This window comes from Euprymna scolopes, chromosome 28, assembly GCF_053919585.1.
Source record: "Euprymna scolopes isolate OS-2025 chromosome 28, ASM5391958v1, whole genome shotgun sequence".
In the NCBI taxonomy this organism is placed as follows: domain Eukaryota; kingdom Metazoa; phylum Mollusca; class Cephalopoda; order Sepiida; family Sepiolidae; genus Euprymna; species Euprymna scolopes.
In genome coordinates this window covers 36,507,013-36,524,885 of record NC_136509.1, presented here as the reverse complement: position 1 = coordinate 36,524,885, position 17,873 = coordinate 36,507,013, and positions in this window count along the sequence as shown.

Sequence of the window (17,873 nt, the reverse complement as noted above, 5' to 3'; positions counted from 1 at the left end):
GAACTCGGCATTAAATAACCTGAAAAGGGTTGATATGCAGTAACACAAAAACGACCAATCAACCAACCACTCCTCTTTTTCCATATATCATTGTCATATTTTCATTTATTCGGTTTATATCTACAGGGTGGTCAAAAAGTCAGGTAACATTTTAAAGAAAAACGGTATTAGCAATACACGTATATTTAAGTACCATACATTGAAATATAAAATGAAACAAACATGAAATATGTTTATTTTGTTAATTGTCGTCCATTTCTCTCTATCAATCGCCGGAAGCGATTAACCACTGATTGTGTAACACGTGTAATCATGTCAGCTGATATCCGCGCAATCTCCTCTTCAATAAATAACTTTAAAGACGCTATTGTATCAGGCTTCTTGCCATAAACGCTATCCTTTACATAGCCCCAAAGCCAGAAATCAGGAGGGGTAGTTTATATATTACACTCAAATATTTAAACAAATAATATTAAACGAATAGAGATTATAATGGATCATATTGTTTTTTCTACCTTTAACATGTTACCTGACTTTTTGACCACCCTGTATATACTATTCTCTCATTCTGCCTATCTATGGCTGTATTCTTTCAAATAAAAAAAGTATCTTATCCATCGCATACAGTGATTGTGTATGATGTGTTTATACTGAAAGCGGTAAAACGGCGGAAGTAGAAAACTGATGATGGGAGGGTTTACCAGTAAGAGAATCTGATTAAAAAAGGGATTCAAGTGAAGAAGGGTTAGGAGAAAGGGTCAGACTAAGGGTAGACTAATGTAGTAGGACCAGAAAGATATCATACAAGGAAAGAAATCTAATATATAAACGGCTAAATGTTTGTCTATCTGTCTGTGTGTATCTCCATATTTGCAAGCTTTATCTCCTCCCAAACTAAAAGTTTTATGGGTCTTTAGCCGGTTAAAAGTTTTAAGGAGTCCAAATTTTAAAAGTCGTAATACATTTTGTATATTTATTTGGTACAGTGGTAACATCATCTGCTTCCAATGCTACAGTTTTGCTTTCAGTTTCGATTCTAGCTGATGGTACCCAACTACTATTTTTTTAAATCACGACTATATAATAATGTATATGAAATCTGGACACATTAAAATAACGTATTTAACCGTATTTAACGATCGAGCAAGCTCCCGTCCCCGCTAATCTAATTTATGAAACTCACCATGTCTGTTTTTACAAAAAAGTAGCAGAGTGGTGCTAGAATGGGGGCTCAAATGATTAGAGTTTTGATGGACCTATTTTTTATGGGTCTTAGCCTGTAAAAATAATGTTAAAAGGTCAAAAATGGGTCGATTTTTTTAAAAATCGTTAAACATTTTGTACATAATTCTTAGTTTATTTCTAATCAGTTCATATGCGCGTCACGTTGGTACAGTGGTAACGTCATCAGCTTTGAACGCTGCAGTTGACCTTTGCAGACTCTATCAAACTCCTCCGCGAATTTTTAGTATAAACACTTGAAATTTTAGATGTAGGTTACCTGGGCATGAGTCAAAGTTTTTACTATATATATGCATATGCATATTAAATTATGAACAGTACATAGGGCCTAGGTAAAGCCGGGCTGAACTGCTAGTATTTAAATAAAAAACATCATAATAGAACGATTAATGGGAATTCGTAAGCATTATAAAAGTTTGAATCATTGAGTTATCGTCCTTTGTATTGTTTTTTTTAGATATTTCTAAAATGGCGGATAAGATAGTCGCTCTTCTTTTACTGACAACATTTGATTTCCTTATTTAAATAGAGCATATTTTTCTTAAATTTGTTTTTCTTATATAGGAGAAATTCTGAGCAAAAACCCCCCAAAAATTTCTTCCCGTGGAAGAAGTATCATGGCGATGGATTAGGTGTGTCAGAAATTTCGTGAAAATAGTGAATAATTCCACCCCATCTTTCCAAGCTTATAACTCCTCGAAAAATTTAATTTAAGCCCTAATTTTTTTTCAATAAAAGGAGAATGGACCAAGGTTTCATTAAAAAAAAACAAAAAAAAAACAACGTGTTTAAAAAAAAAAAAAAAGGTTTTAAACTTCGGACTTTACAGGTACATTTCTAAAAAAACAGTAATTTTTTTGTTTTAAATTTGAATATATTATTTATCGACCTTTTCTCTTCAATTTGTGATATATAAGACTTTGGTACATAAATTAATTATTTACTTTTTAATAGACATTTCAAAATGGGAGGTGTGAATTATTCGATCCTCCTGTCTTTCCAAGCTTATAACTCATCGAAAAATGTAATTCAACCCCTATTTTTTTTTCAATTAAAGGAGCAAGGACCAAGGTTCCATTAAAACAAAAACAAACAGAAAAAACAAAAAACGTGGTTAAAAAAAAAGGTTTTAAACTTTACAGATAAAATTCTAAAAAACACTACGTTTTTTTTGTTTTAAATTTGAATATATTATTTATTAACCTTTCCCTCCAATTTGTGAGTAAATTAATTATTTACTTTTTAATAGACACTTGAAAATGGGGGGGGCGTGAATTTAAAAAAACGTTTGTCTAAAATATTATATTCAGTTTATTGGAAAGAAAATAAAATTTCACATTGACCCCGAAAATATAGTAAAAATAGAATCAATAGAAAAATTTTGATAGATTTTTAAAGTTTAAAAATTGAAAAATATTGAGTTCGGAAAATTCATTACTGTTTAAAAAAAAATATTTCTATTACTTTTAAAACAACTTTAATAGTTTATTTTGGAAGTATAATCCATAAAGAAAATTAAAAAAAAAACACTTTTAACAGAGAAATTACGAGATTTGTATATTTTATTCGCAGTTTCGTGTTAGGGGTGTCAAAAATTCCTACAAAAATTCTGATACACCTAGCGATGGATATTCGTTGAAGAAACTACGACTGGATACTCAAGATTAAATATTTGTGTTGAACCAATATTGGAACCCTACGACAGTAATTATGTTGACTAGTTGTAATATTGGTGAAAAATTACAAAAGTATATGTCTGGATAATCTGGCGGCAAACGGAAGTAGACTCAGTTGACAGTGCCGTGATTGAAGGGAAAAAGGTTTGCTTCCTAGGCAAAACACACCAGAAATGCATGGGGAAGATAGAATGACAGAAAGGTCGTCATGTGTTCGAGAAAGAAGAGAAAGTTTATATACAGTCCATCGTTGAGAGCTGTATAGACGAGGTGCTTCCGACAATATAGGAATCTAAGAAATATTATGAAAAGGGAAATAGTCTGTCGCCCACCACCATGCATGTCACTGAATACACGGAATGAGGTCTTTCAACAAATGCATTATTTTTGCTAGACATCTACGGACACTAAAGACATCCCAACACAACCCGTTAACACAAACTGAATACTTGGTAAAATCTTTAAAACAATGACATTAATGTTAAAACAAATCGAATACAAACATATATATATATATATATATATATATATATACACATATATATATATATATATATATATATATATATGTATATATGTATAAAGTATCGGGCGATAATAGGAATATTGAAAATGGGATGAAATCTGTGAAATTCGCTTCCTATCTCTTCTCTGTCCGGACGCAGGAAACAGGAAGTTAGGAAAAGAAGCCATATGCTAGTTGTTTGATTTGTGCGTGCGACACGTTTCCTGTCAGCGTCTAAAGACAAAATGCCGGCATGCGATGCGGGAGCATTGGCGCTGATGGCCAAGAAAAATTGTAAACGAAATGTTAAAAGATATTTTCATTACAAATTGAATTTAAAGATATTTTCGCGATGACAGAAATGGCGTGGGCCTTCGAATCGTCCATAGAAAACTGGAGATAAGAGAATTGTCCTTGTGTTGGCTATTATTATTATTATTATTATTATTATTATTATTAATGTTATTATTGTTGTTGTTATTATTGTTATTATTGTTATCATTATTATTATTATTAATATTATTATTATTATTAATGTTATTGTTGTTGTTGTTGTTATTATTATTATTAATGCTATTGTTGTTGTTATTATTATTATTATTATTATTACTAATATTAGTATTATTATTATTAATGTTATTATTGTTGTTGTTATTATTGTTATTATTATTATTATTAATAATGTTATTGTTATTATTATTATTATTATTATTATTAATGTTATTGTTGTTGTTGTTGTTGTTGTTATTATTCCATTAACTTCACGGTATTGTAGTGTTTTACACCGGTTTTTATTGCTCAAGAGCGGGCCCTTATACCAAGGTCCTGGATATGACCTTAAACTATATCCGATGGTGAGGCCCACGCTTGCGGGATTTGGGGAGTGGCGAGCCACCCTTTAATTGCCATTGCTCCCAGATCCACCCTGACCCGGAGTTTCTGATAGTTCGTTGTTTCTCTTCTTCTTGCCTGCTAAGTTGATGTCACTTGGGCAAGCCACATCAATAATTTGTCATTCATCGGTCTTTTTTGTTCACAACTACAATATCCGGTTTCCTATAGGTGACCTCTTGATTACACTGAATCATGAAATCGTAGAGAATCTTAACGTCCTTATTTTCCACGACTCCTTCTGGGTGATGTTTGTACGATTTGCCCGACACTTGGATTCCAAATTTTTGGTACAACCCACAGTGCAGATTTGTACAAACTTTGTCATGGCTACGTTTGTATTCTTTTTATGCCATAAAAGAACACGCCCTTACAATGTGTGACACTGTTTCAAAACAACCTGCACTTATCAGAACAGTCTTTCCCATGGATGTGTGTATTTAGTTCTTGTTCCTGTGCAGCAAATATAAGATTTTCTGCAATGTGAAATCACTCATTTTTGGAAAAAAAATTTTTTGTTCATGAATTTAAATGAGAAAAATTGAAAATCTGAACATGTTGTGAACTAATACAATCATTTTTATTTACGTTGTTGTTGTTGTTGTTGTTGTTGTTGAAGAAGAAGAAGAAGAAGAAGAAGAAGAAGATTTCCGAATTTTCGCAAATAACGTGGCTTTATCAATGAGATGTCAGTCCGATTAAGTTTTCTTTTTACTTCTTCATAATGATGTAATAATCCCGAAGAGAAAATACGTCTTGTCTGTTTAAATCCGCGCGCACGCGCGCGTGTGTGTGTGTGGTCGTTTGGTTTAAGAGCGAAAGTTAAGCAATGTAAACTCATACATTTTAGAAAACAATTTTTATTCTGAATTTAAATTAGAACATTTTTTGTTTCTCTTCTCAAGTCACTTTTATACAGAAAATTCTACATGAACTGACATTTTTGGAGTCTTATTATATCGCTCAAACTGAGCATGAAGGTTGATTCTTACAAACTCAATAAATTTTTCTGTTTCGATTCTTTTCTTGTACTTCCTGCTTATCGTCCAATGAATCTTTATCTAGCTCTTCCCCTTTCGCCACTGCTGCGAGTCACACATCATGACTGTTAGCCAAGTAGTGATTAACACTTCTAAGCTCTCCTTCCGCATATTCTTCAATCTCAATCAGCCCTCTTCCTTCTTTCGTTCTTGAGATAGACAGTCTGAGCACATTAGAATTTGGATGAAATGCCCCATACTTGACGAACAGTTTCTGTGTGTCTCTATCCAGCTTCTTCATTTCCTCCTGTGTCTAGCCCATAAAAGCTGCACTGTATCGGATTACAGCCATCGCCCATAAATCGATGATTAAGAACAGTTTCCTACCATTCAGTCTAGATTTCAGGAGCAGGTCCCTGCTTCCCAAGTGTACTGACATGAAGAAGTTCAAGTGTAATGTAAACAGACATCTTGTTGCTCGACTACTTGTTACTATGTGTCGTATCACTGACATTATGTCCCTGATAGTAGCCCCCTACATCAAAGTAGCACTGTGCCTTGTTTGCAGTGAAAATGTTGAAAAAAGAAAAGAAAATCGTGTTTGAAACTAATGTTTGTATACAATGTCAGATGTGTAACAATGCCCCATACATGTACGTATTGTGACATTATAAAAATATAGTATATTGGCAGGCATGTGTAGTAAGTTTATGAGTCTGGAGAAGAAAGGCCACTTTATTCATGGAAGCCGTTTCCTTGTTTCTTGACCAAAAATTTGGCTAGACTTAGCAAATGCATCAATCTTAAAGTCCGAATTCAGGGTTAATTGTTCTTTTACCAAAGGCTAAAATAATAAAATTTCGTTCCTAGTATGACATTATCGTTTACAGAAAGAAAAAAGCTGCGTGTGCAACTTATACATGTTGTGCGGTTTTTTTATGCATATATATATATATATATATATATATATATATATATATATGTGTGTGTGTGTGTGTGTGTGTGTGTGTGTGTGTGTGTGTGTGTGTGTTGATATACGTGTATGTGTGTTTATGTGCGTGTATGTGTTTATGTGCACGTATCTGTTTATGTGCGTGTATGTGTGTTTATGTATGTGTGCGTGTTTATGTACGTGTATGTGTGTTTATATACGTGTATTGTGTTGATGTACGTGTATGCGTGTTTATGTACGTGTATGTGTGTTTATATACGTGTATTGTGTGGATGTACGTGTATGTGTGCTTATGTATGTGTATGTGTTTATGTGCGTGTATGTGTGTTTATGTACGTGTATGTGTGTTGATGTACGTGTATGTGTGTTTACGTGCGTGTATGCTTGTTTTTGCGCGTATGCGTTTATGTACGTGTATGTGTTTACGTACGTGTATGTGATTATGTACGTGTATGTGTGTTGATGTACGTGTATGTGTGTTTACGTGCGTGTATGTTTTATGTGCGTGTATGCGTTTATGTACGTGTATGTGTATTTATGTGTGTGTATGTGTTTATGTACGTGTATGTGTGTTTGCGTGCGTGTATGTGTGTTTATGTACCTGTATGTGTGTTTACGTGCGTGTATCTGTGTTTATGTACGTGTATGTGTGTTTATGTACGTGCATGTGTTTATGTGCGTGTATGTGTGTTTATGTGCGTCTATGTGTGTTTACGAGCGTCTATGTGTGTTTATGTACGTGTATGTGTTTATGTACGTGTATGCGTGTGAATTGAATATAGTTACTCTTCGATTAAGATAGCTTGCAAATTCTGCACCTCCTCCCTTTCCATAACCCATCCATTGGGAATGACACATCGAAGTCAACTTTTTGTATATACGCCTCAGTAAAGAAAGCGGATTTGTGGTCGGGTAGGTATATGTGGAGTGTGACGGTGGAGGGGATGGGTGGCTATGTTAATAAGAATCGATGAAGCGAGGGGAAGGGGCGGGGGTCCGTTGTTTTTGACAGTCGCACATACGAGAACGATCGAGAGAAAGAATAAAAAAACGGTAGAGAGAAGAAACAACAGTGATTGACATGCATATTAAAAAACAACGCGCAGGAATATATTTGGGCGTTTTAAGTGGGTTGAAAATACATGTAGGAATAATAGAAAGGAAAGGAATGATATTCTTTTGTATATCGTTGTTTTTATTTAAGTAATGCATTAATAAAAATATATATAACAAGTAAATTAATAATACTACAAGCCATGATAACACATACGTACGTACATAGATGCACACGTACACATACACATACACACGTACACGCATACGTACATACGTACGCATATAGACATACATATGTATACACAACACATACTTCCACATATACACACGAGCACACCTAACTACATGCATACGGACATACATACATGCACAATGTTTATTTAAATATATAAAACAACTTGTTATGATTGAAACTGCAAAATGCTAAATAATTTCATACAAATCTTTCACAGATAAGGGTTTTTCCGTGTCTCAAAATAGACGATCTTTAAAATCAAATTAGCATCCGATGCCTGATGTTAGAAACCTAGTTTTTTTATATTTGTACTCCCCATATGTTTGTGCAACTTTCTCTGCTTCAACCTTTTACATTTTCCCCAAAAAGTTGAAAATCGACCTACCCTAATGCACATATACAACATGGGTACACGCATACGTACATACGTGCGTATATAGACATACATATGTGTAGACAGCACATACTTGCACACATACACACGATCAAACCTACCTTCAACATGCATACATGTTTACATACATACATACGTGTATGCATACGTACATACAGCAGACGCACAGACATGCAAATATACATACGTACGTTCGTATACATATGCGTACACACATACGTAAATACGTGCGCATACAGACATACATACATGCGTACACGCATACATACATTGTGCTTATATAGGCATACATATGTGTATAAAGCACATATTGCACACATACAGCCGAGCACACCTACCTACATGCAAACGTCCATACTTACATACGTGCAAATATACATACATGCGTACACACATACGTATATACGTGCGTATATTTACATATACATGTGTACACAGCACATACTTTTACACTTACACCCAAGCACACCTATTTATATGCATACGTATATGCTTACATACATGTAAATATACATACATGCGTACACACATACGTACATACGTGCGTATATAGACACACATATGTGTACACACAACATACACTTGAGTACACCTACCTACATGCATACATAATTTCATACGTATACAAGTACATACGTGCGTATATACATACGTACAAACAGACAAACGTACATAGAGACAAAGGTGCAGACACCTCAATTACATGTATAAGTACTTACAAACATACACAAGTACATATATAACCACATAAATAAATACGTACATACAGACATACAGACGGATATACATAGATATATACATATAGACATGCTTATATATATGTATACATACGTACATGATGATGATTGCAACGTCTTGTCAGACGAGTGCCATTCCCTCAGACATTTAAAATCCATGAGCCCAAATGCCTGAGGGGGTATCTATACAAATATGATGTTACAGAGTCTTAGCTTTGTACGACAGCTAAGTCTCTCTCTCGGTTCAAAATGTTGAGATCCAGCAACAAGCAAGAGCAAGATAGCCAGCAACAAATGAAACTGCAGACCAGCTTAATGCGGGTACTTATCTCCCGCTTTATGGTTTTTTAAATCAGAGATTTGCTTCTCCTAGAAAGGTTGCCTTCACTACGGCTTACGGGAGCCCTCCCCACCCCAACACATATATACATACACACAAATATACACGGTGCTAGTTGGCCGTTGACCCCGAAAAGGGATCATTCGCCCTTTGAAAGGTCTTGTTTTTAATCCTTCAGGGAGACTAGCCGCCCTCCTCACCAAACAACTCTGGTGGGGGAACCAGTTTAGTCGCCGGTGACCCGACCATGAGGCAGGTAGTACTGGGTTACATGGTACCAGTAGCATATGACATGACCTGACCACATACATACGTACATACATACACAAATACATACATACCTAAACAAGTATATGCATACACAATTACATACATGTGTAAACAAGTACATACATACATTCGCACATAAGTATATACAGACAAACATGCTACATACATAGATACGTGTATACAGACAGATATATACACAAACATACATACATGCGTATATACACGCATACATACGTACGTACATATATACAAAAGTACATGCATACCTAAACAAAGTACATACATACTAGCTGGAGTGTGGAGCGGTTTTGCCAGGGCGCAAAATACGCTATAATATGTCCAGATGTGGCAGCAGTACTCCATCCTTGGAAGTACTTGGCTTTTATATAGATAGAGAATTGCATCAGCAGTGAACTATCTTCTGGAGCGATGTTTTATTACTATGTAAAGATATATTAATGGGTCGGTATGCTTTAAAAAATTTTATATTAGACATAATGCAAACTTCATACCATAAGTTCTTCAAAAATCAAGAAGCCACCTTTCCTAGAGTCTAACACTTGATTTCTATACGAGACACATAGATATTCGAATATTCCATTAAACTCCTCCTTTATATCTCAAACACTGAGTTCCTATTTACAATGCCTCCCCAGGGGATAGAGTTAGACACCAGGGTCGTTTTTGAACATGGAGAAAAGGAACAAAAAGTAAACTTGTCTCAGTCGTGAAGGATTTCTCTCCGCTGAAAGAGAACAAGAAATTGAAGTGTAGCATTTGCAGAAAAGATACTACACTTTGATCTTGGCCAGAGGAGTTCATATTTACTCCCCTCTTACGGGCAGTGTTAGACACTAGGATCGTTGTTTGTTTTAGTGGAGAAAAAGAACAAAACATAAAAATTGTCTCAGTCGTGAAGGATTTCTCTTCCACTAAGAGAGAACAAGAAATGGGAGTGTAACATCTGAAGAACAGATACTACACTTTGAGATATTAGATTTTTTATTCACAAGACAAAAAGAAATAAGAATGGGGAAATGAACAAAAAATTTAGGCACAAGGCCAACTCAAAAAGAAGGGTGATACACTTTGATCTTGGCCAGAAGAGTTAGTAAAGAAGTTTGGAGTAATGACTTCCCTTCCCTAATTGACCAGTTTTATATGTGAGATCTTTCTTGTGGTTTCTTGAACTTACTGAATTCAAGGGCAATAATTCATCTAATCTGGTGGAGTATCCAAATTTGTGCTGTTACTTGAGATAACACCACTTAGAGAAGGTGCACCATTTCTCGTATGAGCCAGCATCGGTTATTCATATAGAGGAAGTCTTATTTGGACTGTGAGTGCTATGTGATTTTGAATACGTATTTAATAAAAAAATATATGACAAGTAAATTAATAATAATAGAAGCCATAATAACACCTACGTACGTACACAGATGCACATATACATATATACATGCACATATACATACACACGTACACGCATACGTACACACGTACGTATATAGACATACATATGTGTACACAGCACATACTTGCATACATACACACGAGCACACTAACCTAGATGCATACGGACATACTTACATACATGCACATATACATACATGCGTACACGCATACGTACATATGTGCGTATATAGACATACATATGTGTACACAGCACATACTTGCACACATACACACAAGCACACCTACCTACATGCATACGTACATACGTGATGAAAAATAAAACCATGAATAGTCTCGATATAGAATCCTTATACACCAATATCCCTACCAAAAAATGCCTCAGACACACACACACACATATATATATATACACATATATATATATATATTTATATATATATATATATATATATATATATATTTTTATATATATGTGTGTGTGTGTGTGTGTGTGTGTGTGTGTGTGTGTGTGTGTGTGTACACAGCACATATAGGTTTTATTTTTAGGTAGAAGTATCCTCATAACCAGGTTGCCCTTATAAACGTCTGTATAGAGAGACCTTAGACACTCCAGAACAGTCTAGTAAGCATTCAAGTCCTTCGACATATATAAAACTAGCAGATGTACCCGGCATTGCCCGGTATTAACCGTGACGTTAAATTCCTTAAGGAAAAAATGAAGCAAAAAAAAAAACTTAAAAGAAACTGAAACATATGCATGCGAGTATTATGTTTATTATAAACCGTTCACATCTTGTAAGTAAAAAATAAAAATAAATAAAAACTATACTCAAGCTGAGATCGAAACCAAAACCTAAAAACAGTGAGTGAAGCACGATAGCATTTTAGCCGAAAGTGTTTTAAAGACTACTTATTTTAACATAATGTAAGTGATTCGCGCATGCGCAGTCGTGAAACAATTTAAAAACAGATAAAAATCCGATGATCCGCATGTAACACTTTTTAAATTTTAACCCATTAGCAGACAATTTTCCAATTAAAAGTTTTCTATATGTCTGAATAGCAAATATAGCAAATGTCAAGGTTGTAGATCAAAAGCTCATTGAGTATATAGGTTGAGAAGTGTCCCCGCATACACACGAATTCTTACTTTTATAAATATAATAGATTAAGTAAGTGCGTCAATTCAATCTATGCATTTAGCAATGGAATTTCTATTTAATAATGGAACGTGACAAACCGAGTGAGATGCTATTTTAAACCAAATCATGAGAGGTAGAGATCGAAAGACGAATCCTACAAAAATTATATATATTTTTACGAAAGACAACAGGAACAAATACGCCATGTTAAAACATTAAGCTGTTTCATTTGTTATATTTATTCGGTTATTTTTTCCCCGTTTTTGTACAAATACGTTTTGAAATCTCGCGATTTCTCGTCGGGTCGAATGCATTAAAAACGTGACTTTAATTGACGATGGCAAGAAGAAGTAGAAAAAAAGCTTTTCGTCCTACGTTTATTGTTACTCGACATTCTACGAAATATACAACGGCATCCATTCTCGGTTATTTCAAGCAGCTTTATTGCAACGGAAATAAAAAAGATTATTGAGTTATTTTTATTCACGTTTTAATGAGTGCTCGGTTCAATCATTCTCTCTCTGTTTCTGTCTCTGTCTCTGTCTGTCTGTCTGTCTGTCTCTCTGTCTGTCTGTCTGTCTGTCTATCTCTCTCTCTCTCTCTATATATATATATATATATATATATATATTTCTTCTAGTTTTTTTTAACGATAAATATGGTTAAATAGCGTCTTCGCCTCGAAGCTCATTTTACAAAATTTATTTGGACGTATAAAATATTTTTATTTATTTTTTTAAAATTATTTTAAAAACAGAAATCTACGTACATGCATGTTTCAAAGTATCTACCTCTCCTCGGCGTAGCTTGACTGTGTCTAGGAATCGAACTCCAGACTATGTGAAAAGCTATTCTAAACTGAATCATGGCGGATATTTATCTATTTAACCGTATTGATCGATAAAAAAATATAATCAAGAAATCTAAGTTTATAAACGATAGAAATAAAAATATAAAATATCTACGAGTTTATGACGTAACACTTAACGCCTTCATTCAGATTCTTCAGAGAGACTGGTGGCAACAACATATGAGACGACAGTTTTTAACGGACTAATCTCGAGCTCAAAACTAGACAGTCAAGCCATTCTGAAGAGAGGTAGATACTTCGAAACCTGCATGTACATAGATTACTTTTAAAAATAGAAATATGTATAGATATAGATATAAATAGATGGAGAGAGAACGCGATGTTCTGACTTTCTGCCGTTTGATACTCTCTCTCTCTCTCTCTCTCTCTCTCTCTCTCTGACATTTTACTGTAAACGTCGCCGAGATGGTATTTATGAGTAGGGCTTGGATAACAGCATATTCTTTTCATTGTTTTTTCATTGTTTTGAGTGTGTATCCGTTGATATCTTATATGCTTTTATATAGAGTGGTGTGGTTCTCGATTGATTAACTGTGTCTAACTGTGTCGGATATATACTCGAGAGTCCAAACAATAACAATATTTTTGTCATAGCCCTATTCATGAGTACTTAATCCTTTTCAGTTCTTGTGCTAATTGCTGATTCAAGAGTGGCTTTGTGACAGTAATCATCACTTCATACTCTAATGATTGTATAAGAATGAAACACTAGTGTCTCTTGGTATAAAAGAAATTGTTAATATTTATTTGATTAATATTATATATATCTATATCTATATATATATATATATATATTCTGATTCAGATTTTTCTTAAATTTAAAACAAAACAAAACATTTTTCTTTTTTAGGGAGGATAACTATAAAAACGCATGCATTATGTGCATATATTTTCATGACCGTAAAAGTAAACTTGTTGACGTGATCTAAATATTTTATTTTGCAGGCAGTTTATAATTAATACTCACACACGCATACATATATATCGCTGAAATTACTTTAAGCTTGTTTAAATATCTCTAGTGAACATAGCCACCCAGATGTTAAACGCTCACACATATACATATGCACGACAGAACTTTGAAACGAACTTTCTGACGCCCTTGTCTGTTTCCTATTCAAGAACTTTAAAACTTCTCAGCAAAATGATATGATTTTTCGTTAATTCATTTCTATTCTTCTTACTTCTAATGTTTATTTATTATTGAGACATTTCTGAATAACGCCTTTTTTTCTAATCATCAGATTTTAGTTACAAAGAGACAATATTTTAAGGCTGTACAAGATCTCCATGCAAATTGTCCGTGCTTGTGTCGTAGATAAGCTAATTCGATGCTGTTAATGTCAGCGTTAAAACAACATACGAGACGACAGTTTTTAACATCAATATATATTAATCAACGTTTCCTTTGAAGTAATATAAATAATTATTTCAATCATTCAGAGACAACATTTAAAACATACCAAGGAATAGATGGACCAGCTATAAAAGCGGGCCGAAAAAAAGAAATATCTACCTTACTACAAAAAAAATGCTAGGTTTATTTTGGTGTCTTTAACCCCTCCCACACACACACACACAGTTTTGCTGATGAAGCGACATTGTTTAAAGAAAATCTTTTTATCAAATTATTGTTCAAGGCATAATGTATGTGTTATATATATATATATATATATATATATATATATATATATATATATATATATATATATATATATATAATATTCAGTAATGTGATTGATAATTTAAAATTCAAATTAGAATTAAATTAAAAATCCGTTTCACAAGAGGGAACAACAACAAAGTCAATAATTTGTACGATCGTTTCGGAAAACAATGTTTTTATTGTGGTAGACATTAAACCACGGACAATAATTTTTACATATAGTATTAAAAAAAAAACAAAGTTTCCTCATCAGCAAAAGTATTGGGAAGGGGTTTAATTTAATTCTTATTTGAATTCTTATTTGAATTTTAAAATATCAATCACATTACTGAATATTAAATTAGCTCTAGGATATTTACCTATCGAGCTTATTATATATCTAAATTACAACGAGCACTTTTTCTTTTCCTGTATTTTAATTAAATTAGTAATTTTACTATTACATTAAAATACACTCTGCTCTTTAGACTATTGTTCTAATCTCCTTTAAATAATATATATATATATATGTATGTATGTGTGTGCGTGTGTGTGTATATTAATAAAAAATAAATACGAAAATTATATAAATGTTTATATATTTCCTCTGTGTTGACGTATAGGAATACAAAAAAAAAGAATACAAATATAAAAAAAACGAAAATCTTTCTTTCAAAAACACGTATTTTTGATCGATCCTTTGGTCTTTCTCAGTGTGAATGATGGAAACATGAGGGTAGAGCCGGCCGGGTTAGCAGTCGGATGGGTACGGGTATACTCAATAAGGTTAAGATCTATTTCAGTATTTCATTTGTAAGCAACTTATGTGGCCTCTATTCAAAACCAAGTCTTTTTTAAAACATTGAATTGGACACCCACGCACCTCACGAACACACTCGCATATGTAAACATACATGTATGTACACTCGCACACTACCACAGATACTTCTACGCGTACTCGTACACACTCAGGATACGCACAGACACACACACATACACACACATATAAATATATATATATAACTACTTCATTTACTCACAAAAAATTAATATACGAAAGTATAAATTTATGCGTAAACTTTAAGTATTTACTTCAACAGTGCTCAGTATGTAGGTAGACCTTGTTAGTAAGTTATAAAATATATCTGACGATTAAGCTACATTGAATATTCCACGTTTCATCCACTCTAGGATTCTTCAGGCCTATGCAAAAATTTTCTCGTGTTTTTATATACGCACCTTCTATTGGGTTTTTAGTTAGCCAATCAGCTTTCTAGTATCCACCGCGCCCTTCTTAATCAGCCAATGAGCAGACACTTACAGGACAAAGGCCCATTTGACCTCCTGTTGACGGGTTCCTTTGTGTGTGCTATTCAACGTAGATATCTAGTGTCTTGACCTGTTTTAAATCTAGGTTAATTATTATTATTATTATTATTATTATTTTATATTTTAGTTTATATATATATGTGTGTGTGTGTATGTATATACATATATATATATGTTCTTTATATATATATATATATATATATATATATATATATATATATATATATATATATATATAAAGCTGAACGTATGTGTGTGTGCGTGTGTGTGTGTGTGTGGTCACGAATAGGTTCCTATATGGTTGACTATTTTTAAAAACTGATTACATATAATGATAGCGGATGTATCGAGGTTCAGAAATGGGTATGTTTGATCTGACAGAACGGTGGTTCATAAAAATTGTGGGACTACGTTCGCGCCTGGCCCTCAAAATATGGAAATAAAAAATGAAAAAAAAAACGTTTACAAGGGGTTTTGATATAGATGTACATAAGAATACTTTGATAAGTATGTTTCAACTTAAATAGGGATGGTATAATGAAATTTTAGGGTTTGCGTTCGCGCCTGTACTCCATGGAAATATGGCAAAAACATTAACAAAGACTTTTCATATCTATTTGCGTAAGTATACTTTGATAATTGTGTTTCAGTTTAAAGAAATATGGTATAATATAATTATTGGGAGTTCGTTCGCGCCTGATTTCCATAGAATAGGGCATGATAAGGTAAAGGCGTAACAATTACCCACTAATATGGCATCGAGGGGCCCCACCAGAAGCAACTGCATGGTCCAGAATCCATTCACCAAATGGCAATACAGCAGCCCCGGTACTTTGCACCTGCTGATAGGACAGCCTCCTTAGGGGTTAAACCAAGGTTCGGGTCCCTGACTATCAGGCGGATAACGTCAGCCCAGTCGAAACGTTTACCCCCAGCACCCTTATTAATGAAATGGCCACAAGGATAGACAAAGGAGCAGTTTCCAACATCTCTGGCAACTGTTCACACAAAGTACTGCCAACGTAGTAAACAGCTTTTTCTTCTCCCTTTGTCAGAAAAATCACTCATTGGAAAAATGAGGACAGGGACAAACGAGGAGAAGCGAGAGTAACTAGACCTGCCGAAAACGCATCCACAATAAAAAAAAAATAATAATAATATAAAAAAAGGTTCAAACGACTTATTAATATTTACTTAGTATAAGTCCGTAGTTGTAATTCAAAATTAGAAATATTCGAACATAAATTCCCCTCCCATATTTACGAGTGCGTTTATATTGTGGATTCGACGTAATACCATCAGTAATAGTTACCGATTTATAGTTACCGAGGGATATTTTAGATTCATTTGCATTTAACCACTGACTGGAATTAATATTATATTTGGCAGAGATTGAGTCAAAATAAAGCATTTTAATAAAAAGAATTTAGCACCAACAAATACCGGTGGGAAAATAATCAATTGTGTGGATATTTTCCCCAAACATGTCAATTCAAAAGACGAGAAACCTTAGAGTCTAGGCAAAATTTGATTATTTAGCAGGTTTACTGAACAAGGATTTGTTACATGTAAATTGAAAACGATCATATTGTATTCATTTAAGAACGATCCCAGCGGGAATTTTTAGGAAAACAAAACGTTGTTCGTGGAAGTTCCGTTTGGAGAGAGAGAGAGAGAGAGAGAGAGAGAGAGAGAGAGAGAGAGAGAGAGAGAGAATGATCTATTAGCAGTGGTTGCAGCTAGATGAGTTTGTATATGACGTTTCTGAATTTTCGAAATGAGGATTGACTATTCGTATTATTTGGATTCATCGGACTACTGTTCGCATGTTGAGTGTGATTTTCACAACGTTTCGGTCGACGTAACCTCCGACCTTCTTCAGGTGAATCTTATCGAACTCGGGAATGTTTCTGTCGAACTGGGAAATTTGGACGGAATTTCGAGTGGAACAGTTTATTTTCATCACGGGGTAGGGTGCTCTTGTTTCGCCAGCCATGATTCGCAATTCACAATTGAGCACGCTACCCCTGAGATTAAAATAAAGGGTTTCGCTCGAAATTCCGTCCAAATTCCCGTTCGACAGAAACATTCCCGAGTTCGACAAGATACACCTGAAGAAGTTCGGAGATTACATCAACCGAAACGTTGTGAAAATCAAGGTGAGACCGATGAATCCAAATAATACGAGTTTG